The sequence below is a fragment of the Petaurus breviceps genome, unplaced genomic scaffold, assembly GCF_028583685.1.
Source record: "Petaurus breviceps papuanus isolate PSGF00001 unplaced genomic scaffold, PetGlider_PUasm1.0 551, whole genome shotgun sequence".
NCBI classification, from domain to species: domain Eukaryota; kingdom Metazoa; phylum Chordata; class Mammalia; order Diprotodontia; family Petauridae; genus Petaurus; species Petaurus breviceps.
The window spans coordinates 26,404,949-26,419,887 of NW_027186372.1; the positions used below are offsets into that span (position 1 = coordinate 26,404,949).

Genomic DNA, 14,939 nt, shown 5'->3' on the forward strand with positions numbered 1-14,939 from the left:
ACAGCATCCTTGTAAGAATCTGCAGTTGACACATGGTAAGAGCTGCCTCCTGCTTCCAAGCCAGCTCCTTTCATTCATAATTGAACCTCAATGGGGGCCCTTGATATTCCATCCCCAAACTTGAACCTTCCTATCATCTCTGTAGTATTTTATTACATGTATTACCATGGTCAATGGCATGTTCAGTAAACTGTTTGTAGTTAATAGTGCCAGCCTCACAGTTTCCTTTGTATGGATTCCAGAAGTTCTGGGATTCATGTTTCTCCTTTCTGCAGCTTGATCTCAGTACTTCATCTCTCTTTCTCCCTTAGTTTCAAAGCTTCTAGTTCTTGCTCAGATGCTCTATGTAGATTATCTATTGATATCTATGTTTTGCTTATGTATGTCTGAAAGTTGTTGATGTCTAATTAAAACATCTTTGTTGAGAAGTTGCCTTCTACAGAATAGCAAGCCCTTTTCTTCCAATCAGTCAGTTTTCCTTCTTACCTTGCAATTCTTTTAATCTGTTCTACATCATTATCACCACTAAAAACAGCACCTAGACCCTGACAGTTTGGATTTTCTTCTCCATTTTTCACCAGCTCTGGGATAAGTTGCTGTCTTTCAGCCAAAGCTTTCTTTTTCTCAAAGAGAGCAAAACCAGCATCTGCTGTTGCAGATTCTCTGCTCTCTTCCTCCCTCAAGGAAATTACAGGCTGGAAGCTATTTTTGAAGTTTGCTTTTTGTTTGCTTAAGCTCTTAACCCAGTCATCCATGTCTTTGCCAATCTGTCATACTGTTTGGCTCTTTTGTTTCTCTCTTTTTCTCCTCCTTTCTTTGATGGAAGTTTGTGGCCGTACTACACATTCTGCTGCAGGCACATAGGTCTCCTTCCCTCCAGTGATAACAAAAGTTATCAATAAAGATAAAATTGACTTTCTGGGAGTTTCAGGTAATTATTGCAGACATTTATATAAGCACTTTAAAAGTTTAAAAAGTACCTTACAAACATTTTCTCAATTTGATCTTCACAACATGTTTGTCAGGTAGCATCACAGACATGTGTTTTATTATATCCATTTTGCAGATGAGGAAATTAAGGCTTATTGAGGTTGCATATGCTAATGTGACTAGTACACTTGTAAGGTGAAATCTAAACCCTCATTTTAATTCCTCTATGTGATTTTGACTACACCATGGATGCATTTCCAATCCATATTGCAAACTTTTTGGTCAGAAGTGTATCTACCTGGTTTGAACTAAAAGTGGCCATTTAACAAACCTCCTGCTCCTTTGGCCATGGGAGCTGGACTGAATAGCAGAGGCTTAATTAGTTACCATGTACCTGAATGATGTTTTTGCTTGGGTAGATGGCCCAGGACATGGAACTACCTTTGAGTCAAAGTTTCACCTTTTTCTTTCATCTCTTTCCCTCTTCCTTTCCATTTCTCAGTTATTTCCATTCTTTTTCAGTGTGATACAGTCAGTGGTACTCTGGAGCCAGCTCATACCAATTGTTCAATTTTCAGTGTGGGCATTTACAATTTGGAAACCAGTAAACAGTATACATCAGGACTTGATTTACTGTTTTGTTGATTTCCATGATGGAGAAAATGTTAATATTGAAGATTAAACCTAAAATTGTATTGGGAGGGCATACCTTTCACCAGGGAGCTTGTTAAATATTTACCAAGAAAGCCCTGGACAGTAGAAAGAACCCTGGATTTGGAATCAGAAAATGTGGATTTGAAGCTTTGATCTTCAGTTTCCTCACCCCCTTAAAGCAAGTACTAAGCATCATTGTACAACCTTCCTTATAGGATTATTGTAAGGGAAGTATTTTGTTTTGTTGTTTTATTTTTAGTCTGGATCTGTAATTTCTTCAGTTTCAAGAATTGTTACTGTGGAAATTCCCTTCTCTGATGTTGAACACAATTCCTCTGTAATTTACTGACTTTGTGAGTTGACTGGGGACACTAAAAGAAGTGACTTGTCTGTTGTTACACATCCTGATATGTGTAACCTCAAACTCAGTTTGAGTGGACCTCAAACTCAGGTCTTTGATTAGCTTTTTCAAATCAATATTTACCAAGAAAATATAGCATCCAACATCCCCTTAAGCCAGGGGCACTATACCACTAGGACCCTAAGGAGGGGTTCAGACTCAAAATAGCTGTTCTAACAGTCATGAAAGTGGCTGAAGCAGGCACTGTGGAGTGCTTAGAGCTTGATCAGACATCTAAGTTGCCAACATCATTCACTGTATCCTGGGTCCTCACCAGTCATGTTGACTTTTGTCCTATCACTGGATTTTGATGACTCTAGAAGAGAGAGTAAGGCTGACAACTTTGTGAAACTCTGCCTCACTTAAATCTAATTCCTGCATGAGTCAAGATATTACCCCATGATGTCATTGGTCTTCTTTGAAAAATGAATGAGTTAGTTACGAAACATTTGCCCCCCCACCAAGTTAATTTCTAAATATGGCAGCATAGCTGATGGTAAGTGACTTCCTCTTGTAGGATCTGGTATCTTGGCTGTGGGATCAATCCACTTCTAGTCTGTAGCATGTTCTTTGGGGCTATTTTGATAGACTGCAAACTCCAGCATAGGCCCTGACTTCTGGACCTGTGGCAGCTCTCTAGAACTTTCAAAACTCATTAAGATCACAGCCTAGTGAGTTCTATTTCCAATATTCCTTCACCTAAATCAGGAAAGAACAGATAACAGGAACAGAAGCAACAATAGAGTTCCATGTCCATGAGTTTGTGTCAGCCCAAGAAGGAGAACAGGTTCTTGGTGACAAGTCCTCCCCATCCATAGGCTTATAGTAAATAGTCCTTGCCTCCTCATTTAAATGTTGCTAGGCAGGAAAGAAGCCCTCTCTCACCTTTCTGACTATGTCTAATACCTATCCATGATGCCTTTGAACATTGCTTAGAAGTTGCCAGTGTGTGATTTAGACATAAGTCAAAATTTGCTATATTACAAATTGACTTCCATGGTTTAAGATAGGCACCAGACTTTAATCATCCTGAAATAATGATTTCTCTATTTTGTTCCCATAAAAACTAGAGGCATTGGAAGTCCTGTGCTGCTGGAGATTCAGAACCATTAAAGAACCTGAGCTTCACTTGAAAAGTCCTGGACCAGAGACAGTAGAGGGCCTTCACTGCTGGGACCTTGAAGTACCAAAGACATGGGCATGCCTCATCCCACACTACCATGATATGAGGATCATATGATCAGAGATTTCAAGGTAATAGGTTCCCCCTATGATTAACAAACTCTAATCTTTTCCCCCCTAATCTAGGGGTGGGAAACATTTAGACTTCTAGGTCCTTAGGTGCAACCTTTTGACTGAGTCCCAGTTTTACAGAACAAATCCTTTTATTGAGGGGATTTGTTCTGTGTAGTCAAAGGGATGTGAGGGCCTAGAAGGCCACATGTGGCCTTGAGGCCACAGGTTTCCTACACCTGTTTCCTTCTAACGTTCAGTCCTTTCAGTCATGTTGACTCTATGTGGCTTCAATTAGGGTATTCTTGGCAAAGATACTGGAGTAGTTTGCCATTTCCTTTTCCAGCTCATTATACAGATGAGGAAATTAAGGCAAACAGGGTTAAGTGACTTGCCCAGGGTCAGACAGATAGTAAGTGTCTGAGGCTACATTTGAACTCAGGTCTTTCTGATCTAGGACCAGAGCTCTATCCACTGGCATAGAGCTGGGATACCTAGCTGCCCCAATCCTTCTGATACAAAGCTGATTTCTGCTAAAGGCAAAACTTTCTCCCCAGCTACCTTTTCTCCTTGGCCCTATACCTTGACAATCTATTCTTCTCTACCCTCCTCCACTATCCCCTTATCAAGTCCTCTTCTGCTTTAACAACTTTCCCTTCATCAAAGCCCTTTTCTTGTCACAATTCTACTGAAGGTGCTGAGCCTCTTCTTCAATACAGGAGCATTCTTCATCATGATCCCCCTGGGCTAAGGGGAGCATTTAGAAGCTATGATTTCCTCTCTAACAGATCCAGGCTATGACTGATGGTACACTAATCCCTAATACTCACTGCTTTGGTCAATGTAAGCACACAAACATTAACATCTGGGAACAAGCCTCCAACTTGTTCCATAAAGGTCCAACTTTCCTAAAGGTGTTTCATACTGATGTTCCCAACAAGGTTCCCCCTCTGCCTAACTGGACAACCATCAGAAACGTCCTGCAAGCAATGGGGAAGAGAGGGAAAGGGAGAGAAAAAAATGAAATCTAACATACAACTTTGGTGTATACATGAACTTAGATATAGACATGGATATAACTCACATAAAAGCAGCACTGTATTGGGGAGGACAAACACAGTTTTATTCAGAGATAAGGGAGGGCTCCTGCTGGTGGAGAGGATGTGCTCCAAAGTGCCTTTCTGAGAGAGAAGTTCTTATACTTTGATTTTTCATTGGTCTCCCTGGAGTTGGCTGAATTGTATATTAGGGTGTGTCAGGACAAAATATCATTTGGGGAGTTAGTTATCATGGAGAAAAATGAAGTAATGGTAGACAAAATATTACTTGGGGGAATTTGCTTATCAGGGAGAAAGAGAAAATGGCAGTAGATGAGATATCATTTGGGGGACACAACTGTTTTTAGCTATGAAAAATAGTGTTAGTATATTTTCATGAGTCTGTTCTATAAGCTTATGTCCTCTCTTAGGAGAGTCTATCAGGCCAAATCTTATAACAGTGGCTTCCATGCATAGATTTCATAAGATATAACCTCCCTTAAGAGGAGACTATCATGGCGGTATCAAACCAGGCCCAAACTTATAGCAAAATATTAGCAATTGTTGTTATTATAATCCTAGATTTCTTCATCATCCATAACTATACCATTTCCATAGTCCTAAACTCTGAAATTTTCTTCTCAAATTATAATCTGTGGGTAAGCTAGGTAGCATAGTGGATAGACTTGCTGCCTGGAATCAGGAAGGCTCATCTTCATGAGTTCAAATCTGGCCTCAGACACTTAACTTGCCCCAGTTTCCTCATCTATAAAATGAGTTGAAGAAGGAGATGGCAAACGACTTGAGTATCTTTGCCAAGAAAAACCCAAATGGGGTCATGAAGAATCAGACATATCTGAACAATAACAACAAAAACAAAATTATAATCTATTTCCTTCTACCTAAACATGGACTAAGAGTACTAACAGATGATGTTGACATTTGCAAAACATTTAACTTATTGTTGGTGCATTTGATTCTCGAAAGGATCCTGTAAGGTAAGTACTGCAGGTCTTAATTATTCCCATTTTACAGATAAAGAAACTGAGGTTCAGGGAGATACCCTAAGTGATTCACCTATGGGAATCTAGCTAGTAAGTACCAGATGCTGATTTGAATTCAGATCTCCCCTTCCTCCAAGTCTAACATACTTTCCAGCAAATACCATTTTCCTCTAGACCCTAGGCTAGAGCACCAATCAATCCACAAGCATTTATTGTTATTACTATGCTGGGTGCTAGATTTAGAGACAAAAATTGAACAGGCCTTGCTCAAAAGGAGTTTCAGTGGTATCAAGAAAGATGATATGCACACATGTAAATATATGCAAAATTTGAAAATGAATGCAAAGTAGGTTTTTAGGGAAAAACACCCAGAACTAGGGGTTGGGAGAAGGCTAAGAAAGGTGTTATGTAGGAGGGGGCATCTGAGCTGAGCTTTGAAGGGAATTAGAGATTCTAAGAAGGGGAGGTGAGGAGGGAGCTCCTGTGTTTCCAGCTGTGGAGGGACAGCCTGGGCAAAGGCAGAGAGACAATGGAGGGGATGTTGTGTATGAGGAACAGCCAGAAGGCCAGTTTGGCTGAATCATAGGGTGTGTGAAGGAGAGTAAGTCTAATAAGACTGGAAAAGCAGGTTGTGAAGGGCCTTAAATGCCAAGCAAAGGAGTTTGCATTTGATCCTCAGGGTTGCTACTGGAGTTTATTAAGCAGAGGAATGGTATTGTCAGATCTTATACTTTGGGAATAATTAAAAAAAAATCCCTCCCAATTACATATAAAAACAATTTTTAACATTTGTGTGTTGTTGTTTTTTAAAGTTTTGAGTTCCAAATTCTATTCCTTCCTCCCTTCCCTCTCTCCTCCCAGGAATAACTCTTTGGCATCTGTGTGAAAGATGAATTTGAGAGGGAAGAGACTTAGGCCAGGGTGATCCATTAGGGGGTAATTGCAATAGAGTATGATTATTGGGGGAAAAAAGCCAGCTTATACTTTAGCACAGTCAGTTCTTGGCCTAGGGTCAAACATCTTTCCATCTGCCTGATTCCTTCTAAACCAATTTTTCATCCTTATTGGGATATCCAGAAGCTCCCTGTTCTCTTCATCCAACACTCCTTACCTAGTCTCACTTTCTTTTCTTCTCAGTTCTCCTCCCCTAGTTGATTATTTCATCTTTACACTGTACTCTGTCCTTGCTTCCCTTTCTGCTCGTATCTTCCCACATTTCAACCCTGGAATACCCTCTACCACTTATTTTTTTTTTACTTACTTTCGTGCTGCTGAATTCTGCTGAATTCAATCTCACAACTCTATGGTCTAAGTCCACTAAAAATTCATTATTTAATTTCAACTGGGTGCTCACAGTTGCCCAGAAATGATTTATTATTTCCCCAAATAACTCCTTATCCCAGTTGGCATAACAATTGTTACAGGGGTGGCTAGGTGGCGAAGTAAATAGAGCACTAGCCCTGGAGTCAGGAGTACCTTAGTTCAAATGTGGCCTGACATACTTAACACTTACTAGCCATGTGACCTTGGGCAAGTCACTTAACCCCAATTGCCCTCCAAGAAAAGCAAAAAAAAAATTGTTACAAACCTTCTCTTTTCTAAATCTCCCATCACTTTCCCTCTGGATCAGAGGTTCTTAACCTTTTTTTTTGTATATCACAGGTTCCTTTGTCAGTCTCATAAAGGAGGTAGATACTTTCTCAGATTTGTGTGTGTGTGTAAACAAATTGAAGGAAATCTTGAATTTAAATTATACTAATAAAGATATAATTTCCCCCCTCATCCAAAGGCACGGAACCCAGGTTAAGAAATTCTAATCTAAGCAAATCTTGACTCGTATTTTACTGAGAAGGAGGAAGTAAGTTGCTCGTTTGTCTAAGCCCTTCTAGAATCATGCCCTGTTCTCTCATTTTCTTGCATTTTTGAAAAAGAGGTGGTCCTTCTCTTTGCCAAGACCAACCCTCCTCCTGTGCCCTTGATCCCATCCTCTCCCATGGCCTCTTGGAGCTTGTTCTATTGCTTATTTGCTTTCTTTTTTCTCATCCCCATTCTCTTCTTGCCTATTGGCTCTTTCCATGTTCCCCATAAATATGCCTCATTCTTCTGCATCTTTGAAGGTATCAGTCTATATCTCTTATTCCTTTCATAGCCAGATTCCTAGTAAGAGTTATCTATACTTGTTACCTACAGTTCATTACTTTCGGATCCATACTTTCCATCACTTTCCAATCCTGTCCAACACTTCCCATCACTTTCCAATCCAATCTAACACTTTCCATCACTTTCCACTTAACCCTGCCACTGTACTGGAACTAATACATTGTCCGAAGGTACCATTGACTTTTTAATGGGGGAAGGCATTGGATCTGTGATTTTCTTGGTATAGTAAGCAAATATTGATATAGTAAGTAAGTTTCTAAAAATGCGGGTCAGCAACTTCTTTCCAATTTATAGTCTTAGAGATTTGCCCTGGTCCTGGGAGGTTAAAGGACTTAGCTGGGATTTTTGAGCTAAAACTTGACCCCAGGTCTTCTAGACTCTGAGGCCATCTCTCTATCCACTGTTTCTCCCAATTATTTTGTGATTGTAAAACCAATTAGCTTTTTCTTGGTCCTCATTCTACTTGACCTCTTGGCAGCTGTTAATAGTCAGCCACTGTTTCCTCAGGATTATTTTCTCCTCCCTTCGTTTTTAAGACACTGCTCTTTCCTAATTTTCCTCCTACCTTCTGACTTTTCCTTCTCTGTATTCTTTAGTGGATTATTCTCCATCTCCTGTTTCCTAGTTTGCCTGTCCCACAAGATTCTTTTTTTTTTTTTAAAGCAATCGGGGTTAAGTAACTTGCTCAAGGTTACACGGCCAGTTATTTCTGGGTGTGGTGCTGAGTGTCTGAGCCCCGGATTCGATCTCCAGGTTGTCCCAACACTGGAGACGGTGCTCTTACTCGCTGAGCCACCTGACCGCCCCTAAGCAATTGGGGTTAAGTAACTTGCTCAAGGTTACACGGCCAGGTGTTTCTGGGTGGGTGCTAAGTGTCTGAGCCCGGGATTCGATCTCCAGGTCTTCTCAACACTGGAGCCGGTGGGTGCTCTTACTTGCTGTGCTACCTGGCCGACCCGTCCCACAAGATTCTATATGGTTTTTTTCTCTCTCCACACTTTCTCTCAATAGCTTCTGTGGATTTAATTTATCAATCAATAAACATTTATTAAGTCCCTACTCTGTGCCAGGTACTATGCTAAGCACTGGGGATACAAATATGCAAAAGAAATATAGTCCTGGACGTCAAGGAGGTCAATCAATTCAATTGTCAATTCTACGTAAATAATTCTTAAATCTATATATTTAGGGACCCTGAATTCTTGGCCTGGAATACTGCCTTCATGCTAATCGTGGCTTGAACTCCTAGTTTTGGGGTTCTGGTGGAGATCACGACACTGGTACCTGAAACTAAGCAAGGCAAATGACACAGAATAGAAACAAACATCTCCTGGCTTATTTCTCTGTTTCTCTGAGCTGCGGATAAAGAGAAGGAGACTAGGAGAAGGAAGTGCTTCTGCTCTATACTCTGCTGTGTGCATGGGAACTGTTATCTTTATCTCCTGTGCAGAAAAGAATATGAGCCAAAAAGAGATCGACTATCTCAGTCTTGCCTGTTCTAAAGACAAAACAAATAATCCAAAGAGGTAGCTAATTAAAGGGGGCTACCCCCACCCACATGGCAGAGCACCTCCATGTTAGGCAATATGGGCACACTCCGAAGACCCCTGGGGGTACCTACCATGACAATCTGGGCATGTTCCAAAGGCCCCATTACACATTTCCCTTCTTTTGAGATTTATTGTCCCTTCCAAATAGGCAGGGATGTCTTTTTTTTTTAAACAATAGTCCTCATTCCAAATTTAGAACAGTTCTGTGGTCCCTGGGGAAGCATAAGCAATTTCCACTCATTTGCTTCTCCAGTACCCTACAATAAAGTCTCAACACAGCCAATATTAAGTCTCTCTTAGTTATCCTACCTTCATACCACTTCTCACATGGCAAACACCCTAGTTCAGCCCTTATCACCTCCACCTGAACTGTCATAAGAGCCAACTCTTTAGTCTCATTTCTTCAAGTCTCCTTTCTGGTCCTTCCTTCACACAGCTGCCAAAGTAAGATTTCCAAAACTCAGGAATGACCATGTCACACTGCTGCTCACAAAGTTCTAATGTCCCCCCGCCCCCAGTACCTTGAGCATCAAATACAAACTGATATGATTGGCATTAAAAGCTCCTCATGATCCATTCATGTAGAGATGAAATCTTCAACACATGTGGAGAGAAGGGTATAATATGGTCAGACCCATAACAGACATCAGTTGGATTTCTTTGACCATAGCAGACAACTAAAAACATTTGTTGATGCAAACTAATAAAGGTAATACTACCTTAGATTTAGACAGCATTTTACATTTGAGCTTCTTTTTGGTAGAAGGGTTGGTGACAGATCTGACAGAAAGAGAATTCATACATTGATCAATCATGTTCCCAGGAAGCAAGAGCTGGTCCATTAGATTGTAAACTCCTTGAGGACAGGGACTATCTTTTGCTATTTATATTCCTTGTGCCTAGCACAATGCCTGGTTTGTAATTGGCACTTAATAAATTCGTATTGACCAAGTGACTTTCCAAAAAAGGAAAGTCAAATGAATAGCAGAGAAAGGGGCCCATGGATGCCACCATATAGAGATGTTAGATTAGCTTGGGGAGTTATATCGACAATGCAATACCTATAGCAGCTGTTATGAATATGCAGATGTATTTCCAGGGCTGAATGGCAAAATATAACAAACTCTCTTCTTCAAAGATGAAAGCAAGATATTTATTCAGGTACCAGAAAGTCAATTCCACCATGGTAACAAAGAAATTAATACACATCACTAATCCAGGGAGCACTGCCATCCCCACGCCTTCCCTCCCTTCAGCCTCCCCACAAGCTCCCCTAAGCAAAATTCCTCCCTCTCTCTTTCACTCTAGTTGCTCTACCTTGGCTCTCCCAGCTCTGCCTCACTCTCTGTCCCTGCCCCATCCTTCCTGCTCCACCCATTCAGCAAGCTCCTCTTATCATCATGGGTTCCATGTGACTCAATCTGTGGTCTGGGTCAGAGCTCAAAGCTGCTCGCACGGGCCTCTTAAGGGGCAGGGAAGATCTTCAAATTCCCTTAACATTACAGGGGTCATTGCTCACAATATGAAGCTGGTAAGACTTCTTCTGAGCACTTTTCTGCACCTTTTTTCAAGAAGTATCCAGAGACTTGAATAAATACCTGAATGATCTCTTGTTGTCTTTAGTCATCCATTAATACTTAAAAGGAAGGTGCTCCTTCTCTTCTTTGAACAGGTAGAAGGCTATGAGTATGGAGCATTGCATACACTATCTGACTTAATTGATGGTTTGATTGCTTTTGCTGAACTGCTTTTTAGTTAGAAACCTATATCAGAACCTTTCTTTTAAAAAATATTTAATGGATGGATTACTGGGTAATAAAGGGGACAGGATATATTAGGAAATAAAGATAATATTAAAACAAGAGATGTCCATATGAATTTTACAAAGATGAACGCATATTTGTTACTGCCCTTAACATTTATAAACTCTTGCTACGACTCCAGTTTAGTTGTCATTCAGAACCACTGATTAATTCTCCACATGCCCATCTTAACACTTATTTCCCACATGGGCCATTGCAAGCTGCAATATGTAAGACCCACCAATGAGGGGCACTCTCTCATTTCTTTGCTGATCACATTTCGGTCTGGGCGTTGAAAGCATCAGATCAAAAGCTAGAGGTAGGAATAGGTGATAAAACCAAAAGGCATTGATTCCAAATAATTTGGGTGTTATGCATGTCTATATTTCCTCTGGGAAATGTCTTTTGTCCACACCTCTTCACTTCTGAGAATAGGGCATGACTACTTCAGAGGGTATTCAGTAGTATGATGACTAATTGCCCCAGCCTATAGGGAGGAGGGAACAATAATTCAGAAGGTCATGGTTAACAAGGCAATTTTCTTGGTCTCAGAGCTTAACACCTTTCAGGCTAAGCTCTGCAGTTCAAAGAGCCAGGCTAGTGGGTGATTTTCCCCCCTATTACAAAGGGAAAAGACATTTAAAAATACTTTGCATTTACGTTACATGTATAGATATATCTATATATTTATATTTACTTATCTGTATACACGTTGTTTCCATGCACAAAATGTAAGCTCCCTGAGGCCAGAGACTATTTTGTTGTTGCTGCATCCCAAACACCTAATATAGTTCCTAGTATATGTTAACAGCTTAATAAATGCTTGTTGGATGATTGTACATGTAAAACCTGTATCAGATTTCTTGTTGTCTTGGAGAGGGGAAGGGAAAGGAGGGAGGGAGAAAAATTTGGAACTTAAAATCTTATAAAAACGAATGTTGAAATCTATCTTTACATGTAATTGGAAAAAAATACAATTGAAAAGAGAAATTAAAAAAAACTGCTTGTTGAATTGCATTGAAATGAATCTGTGGTTTCCAATCCTAAAGTGTCTTCTCTGAGCCCAGAATTCCAAAATCAATAGACTAAATCAGCCTTCAGTTCTAAGCTAAGGCTCCTTGCTAAAAAGTCAACCATTTATTTAACAGTTTTTTTTTTTCTTTCTGTTCACCATTGCCTATCAGAGTGGGGAAATCCTTACAAAAAAGGCAAGAGTTATTGGAAAGATATATTTGAAGATTTAGATCTTGAAATTGAAAGGGATCCTAGAGGTCATTAAGCCCTACCCCTGTATTTTACAAGTTCGAAAACTGAGGCCCACAGAGCTGTGACATTGGAATACAGAAGAAGAAGCTCTGGACTTTGTGAAAGAATAGGTGACCAGACCTAGGTCTTTGGATTCTAACTAGCAGTGAAACACTAGACAAATCTACTTCTCTCTTTAGGTTTCAGTTTTCTCCTCTGTAAAATATAACTAATTATATTTGCCTTAGTTATCTCATCTGCTTCATAAGATAATAGCACTTTCAGCTGGAGGGGAATTTAGAAATAATATGACCAAAATTCCTTATTCTATAGATCAGGAAAATAAAATTTAAGAGAGGTTTAAGTAAATTGTCCAAAGGTAGCAGATGGAATTGGAAATTCAGAAATTCAGAACCCAAATCTTCTGGCTCCAAATCCAATGTTCTTGAAAAAATGTCTTGAAAACTACAGAGTTCTATAAAGACATGAGTTATTATCATTATTAACTGCCAGCTTGTGGTAGATCTGTAGCTATGGTCCAGATTTCTTGACTCCCCAATGAATCGGTGCTCTTTCTACCACTATGCTAAGAGGCTGAAAGCTAGGTCATTCATTGGGTTAGAACCTTTAGAGGTTTTTAAGGACTCAGGTTATGGTGACTCTTTCATCAAAATTGCTACTCTATGTCCTGAGCATCACTGGAAAAGTCTCTGATTAGTGTCTAGGGTAAAACTTTATAACAACAATGATCCAAAATGATCTGAATAGGCTAGAATATTGGGATGAACCTAACAAGGTTACACTTAATAGAAATAAATGGAAAGCCTTATATCTGGGTTCTGGAATAGATTCCTCAAGTAGAAAATGCAGAAGACATGGTTAGATTTTTCTGAAAAAGATTTGGGGGTTTTAGTGGACTACAAGCTTAGCATGAATAAACAAAATGACACGTTTCTCCCCAAAAGTTAATTTAACCATGAATTGCCTTGAGAAAGACATAACTTACAGGAATAAGGAGGTAATGGATCCATACTTGACTCTTCATTAAATTAAGCATTTAATTATCTGGTAAGAGCTATGTTGTAAAGAAAAACAACTTTGAAAGATCTGAGAACTTTGATTAGCCCAATGACCAAACAATTCCAGACAATCAAAGATGAAGCATGCTACTCACTTGACAGAGAGGTGATGGTGTCAAGATGCAGAAGGACATGTGTTTTTGGACATGGTCAATGCAGGAATTTGTTTTGCTTGACTATGTGTATTTATTATAAGAGTTTTGATTTCTTTTTTCCCCCAATGAGAGGGAAAGAATTGATTTTTATTAATTGAAAAAAAAATAAGGAAAAGAAAATAATGTTTGTTGAATACAAAAATAAAAAGAAAGTTAAAAAAATCAAATTAAATTCATACTATGGGCCAGCCACTGCTAAGGACTGGGGATATAGAGACTAAAATATCGCCATGCCCTTAAGGACCTTGCATATACTGTATATGCCTTGTGACTCTATTTACTATTTGTTTTGCTTGTGCTTCTGTTTGCTACTAAGCTGGTGAAAAGGAAGGGAAAGCTTATCAGTTACTTCATTTTGCCTCCTCCCCATTCTACCTCCTCCTTTTCAGCTTCTTCAGCCCCTGTGGCCCCCAGTCCTCCCCCTGCTTCTTGCTCAAGCCAACCTCTTCCTTTTCAGGGTGGGGAGGACTGTCCATCACCTTCCCTAAAGCCACCAAGAGGGAACCAGTGACTGCATACCAAAATGTCCACATCAGTGTCTCTTCCAGTCTGTTTCTTGGCTTCTGCAGCCTCTGGAAAAGGGGTTTAGGGGTTTAAATACCAGTAAACACAAGTAGGTATTTATAAGACATGTAAAAATTAGATGGCCTTGAATTATCAGAACAAACAGCATTATCAGTTGGGGAAACTGGGAAAGGTCTCCTGAAGAATATGGCACTTGAACTAATTCTTTTTTTTTTTTTGCTGTTTGGAGGGCAATTGGGGTTAAGTGACTTTCCCAAGGTCACACAGCTAGTTTTTGTGTTGTGTCTGAGGCTGGATTTGAACTCAGGTCCTCCTGATTCCAGGGCTGGTGCTCTTTTCACTGTGTCACTTAGCCACCCCCACTTAAACTAATTCTTGATGGAAATCAGGGTTTCCCTGTATTTTGCTCAGCTCCAGGCACCACTTTTCAAAAATACTAATATTGATAAGGCAGGTGGAGAACATACAGAAGAGAGCAAACAAAATAGTGAAGCAACTCTGCTTTCTGCTCTATGGAGACTGGTTGAAAGAAATGATGTTCTATAGCCTGGAGAAGAGAAGACTGGAGGTGGGGGACAGGAGGAAGGGGAACCACTGGCTTCTACCAGTTGACAGACTGTTTTGTGGAAGAAGAAGTAGACTTGTATTATTTGGCCCCAGAGCATAGAATTAGGAATGGATGGAAGTTATAAAGAGGTCATTTTAGGCCTAATGTTGTGCAGAGAATAAGAGTGAGCTGAGACCTGGGTTCAAGATAAATTTAGGTGTGGATTTATTGATTAAGCATGAGACTGCCTGAAGTATACACTCAAATCATGCAGCCCCAAATTGGGGTACATACAGTGCTTATAAAGGCTAAAACCACAAAAACCTCTATTGGGGAGGGGAGCTAACATAAGCAATGAAACGAAGAAGCCAAGGACTGTCATTGGTTAGATCTATAGCTCAGGGCTAATGACGAAAGGGAACAAGGGTGCAACTTTTCCTGGAAAGGAAAAGTTTCTTTTTCCTCCCAGAACAGGGTGGAGAGTACAGAGTAATGTACAGGCTAGGGGTCATGTTCTGATTACAGAGTGGTCTCTTCTTAAGATAAACTTTAGATAAACTTGTACCATTACCCCAGGAGTGATCCTTGTACATAGTGATGATATACAGAATGCTAATT

The 14,939-nt window shown here is 40.0% G+C and overlaps 1 protein-coding gene across 5 annotated transcripts in view; it reads left to right on the top strand.

Annotated features, from left to right (window-relative positions):
- The first annotated feature begins 3,058 nt into the window (after positions 1-3,058).
- Positions 3,059-14,939, top strand: part of HAVCR2 (hepatitis A virus cellular receptor 2) — a 53,251-nt gene continuing 41,370 nt past the window's right edge. For all 5 annotated transcript variants that reach the window (XM_069102499.1, XM_069102497.1, XM_069102501.1 and 2 more), the window contains exon 1: positions 3,059-3,238. The gene's annotated coding sequence lies outside the window, so the exon portion shown is untranslated. The remainder of the gene's footprint in view (positions 3,239-14,939) is intronic.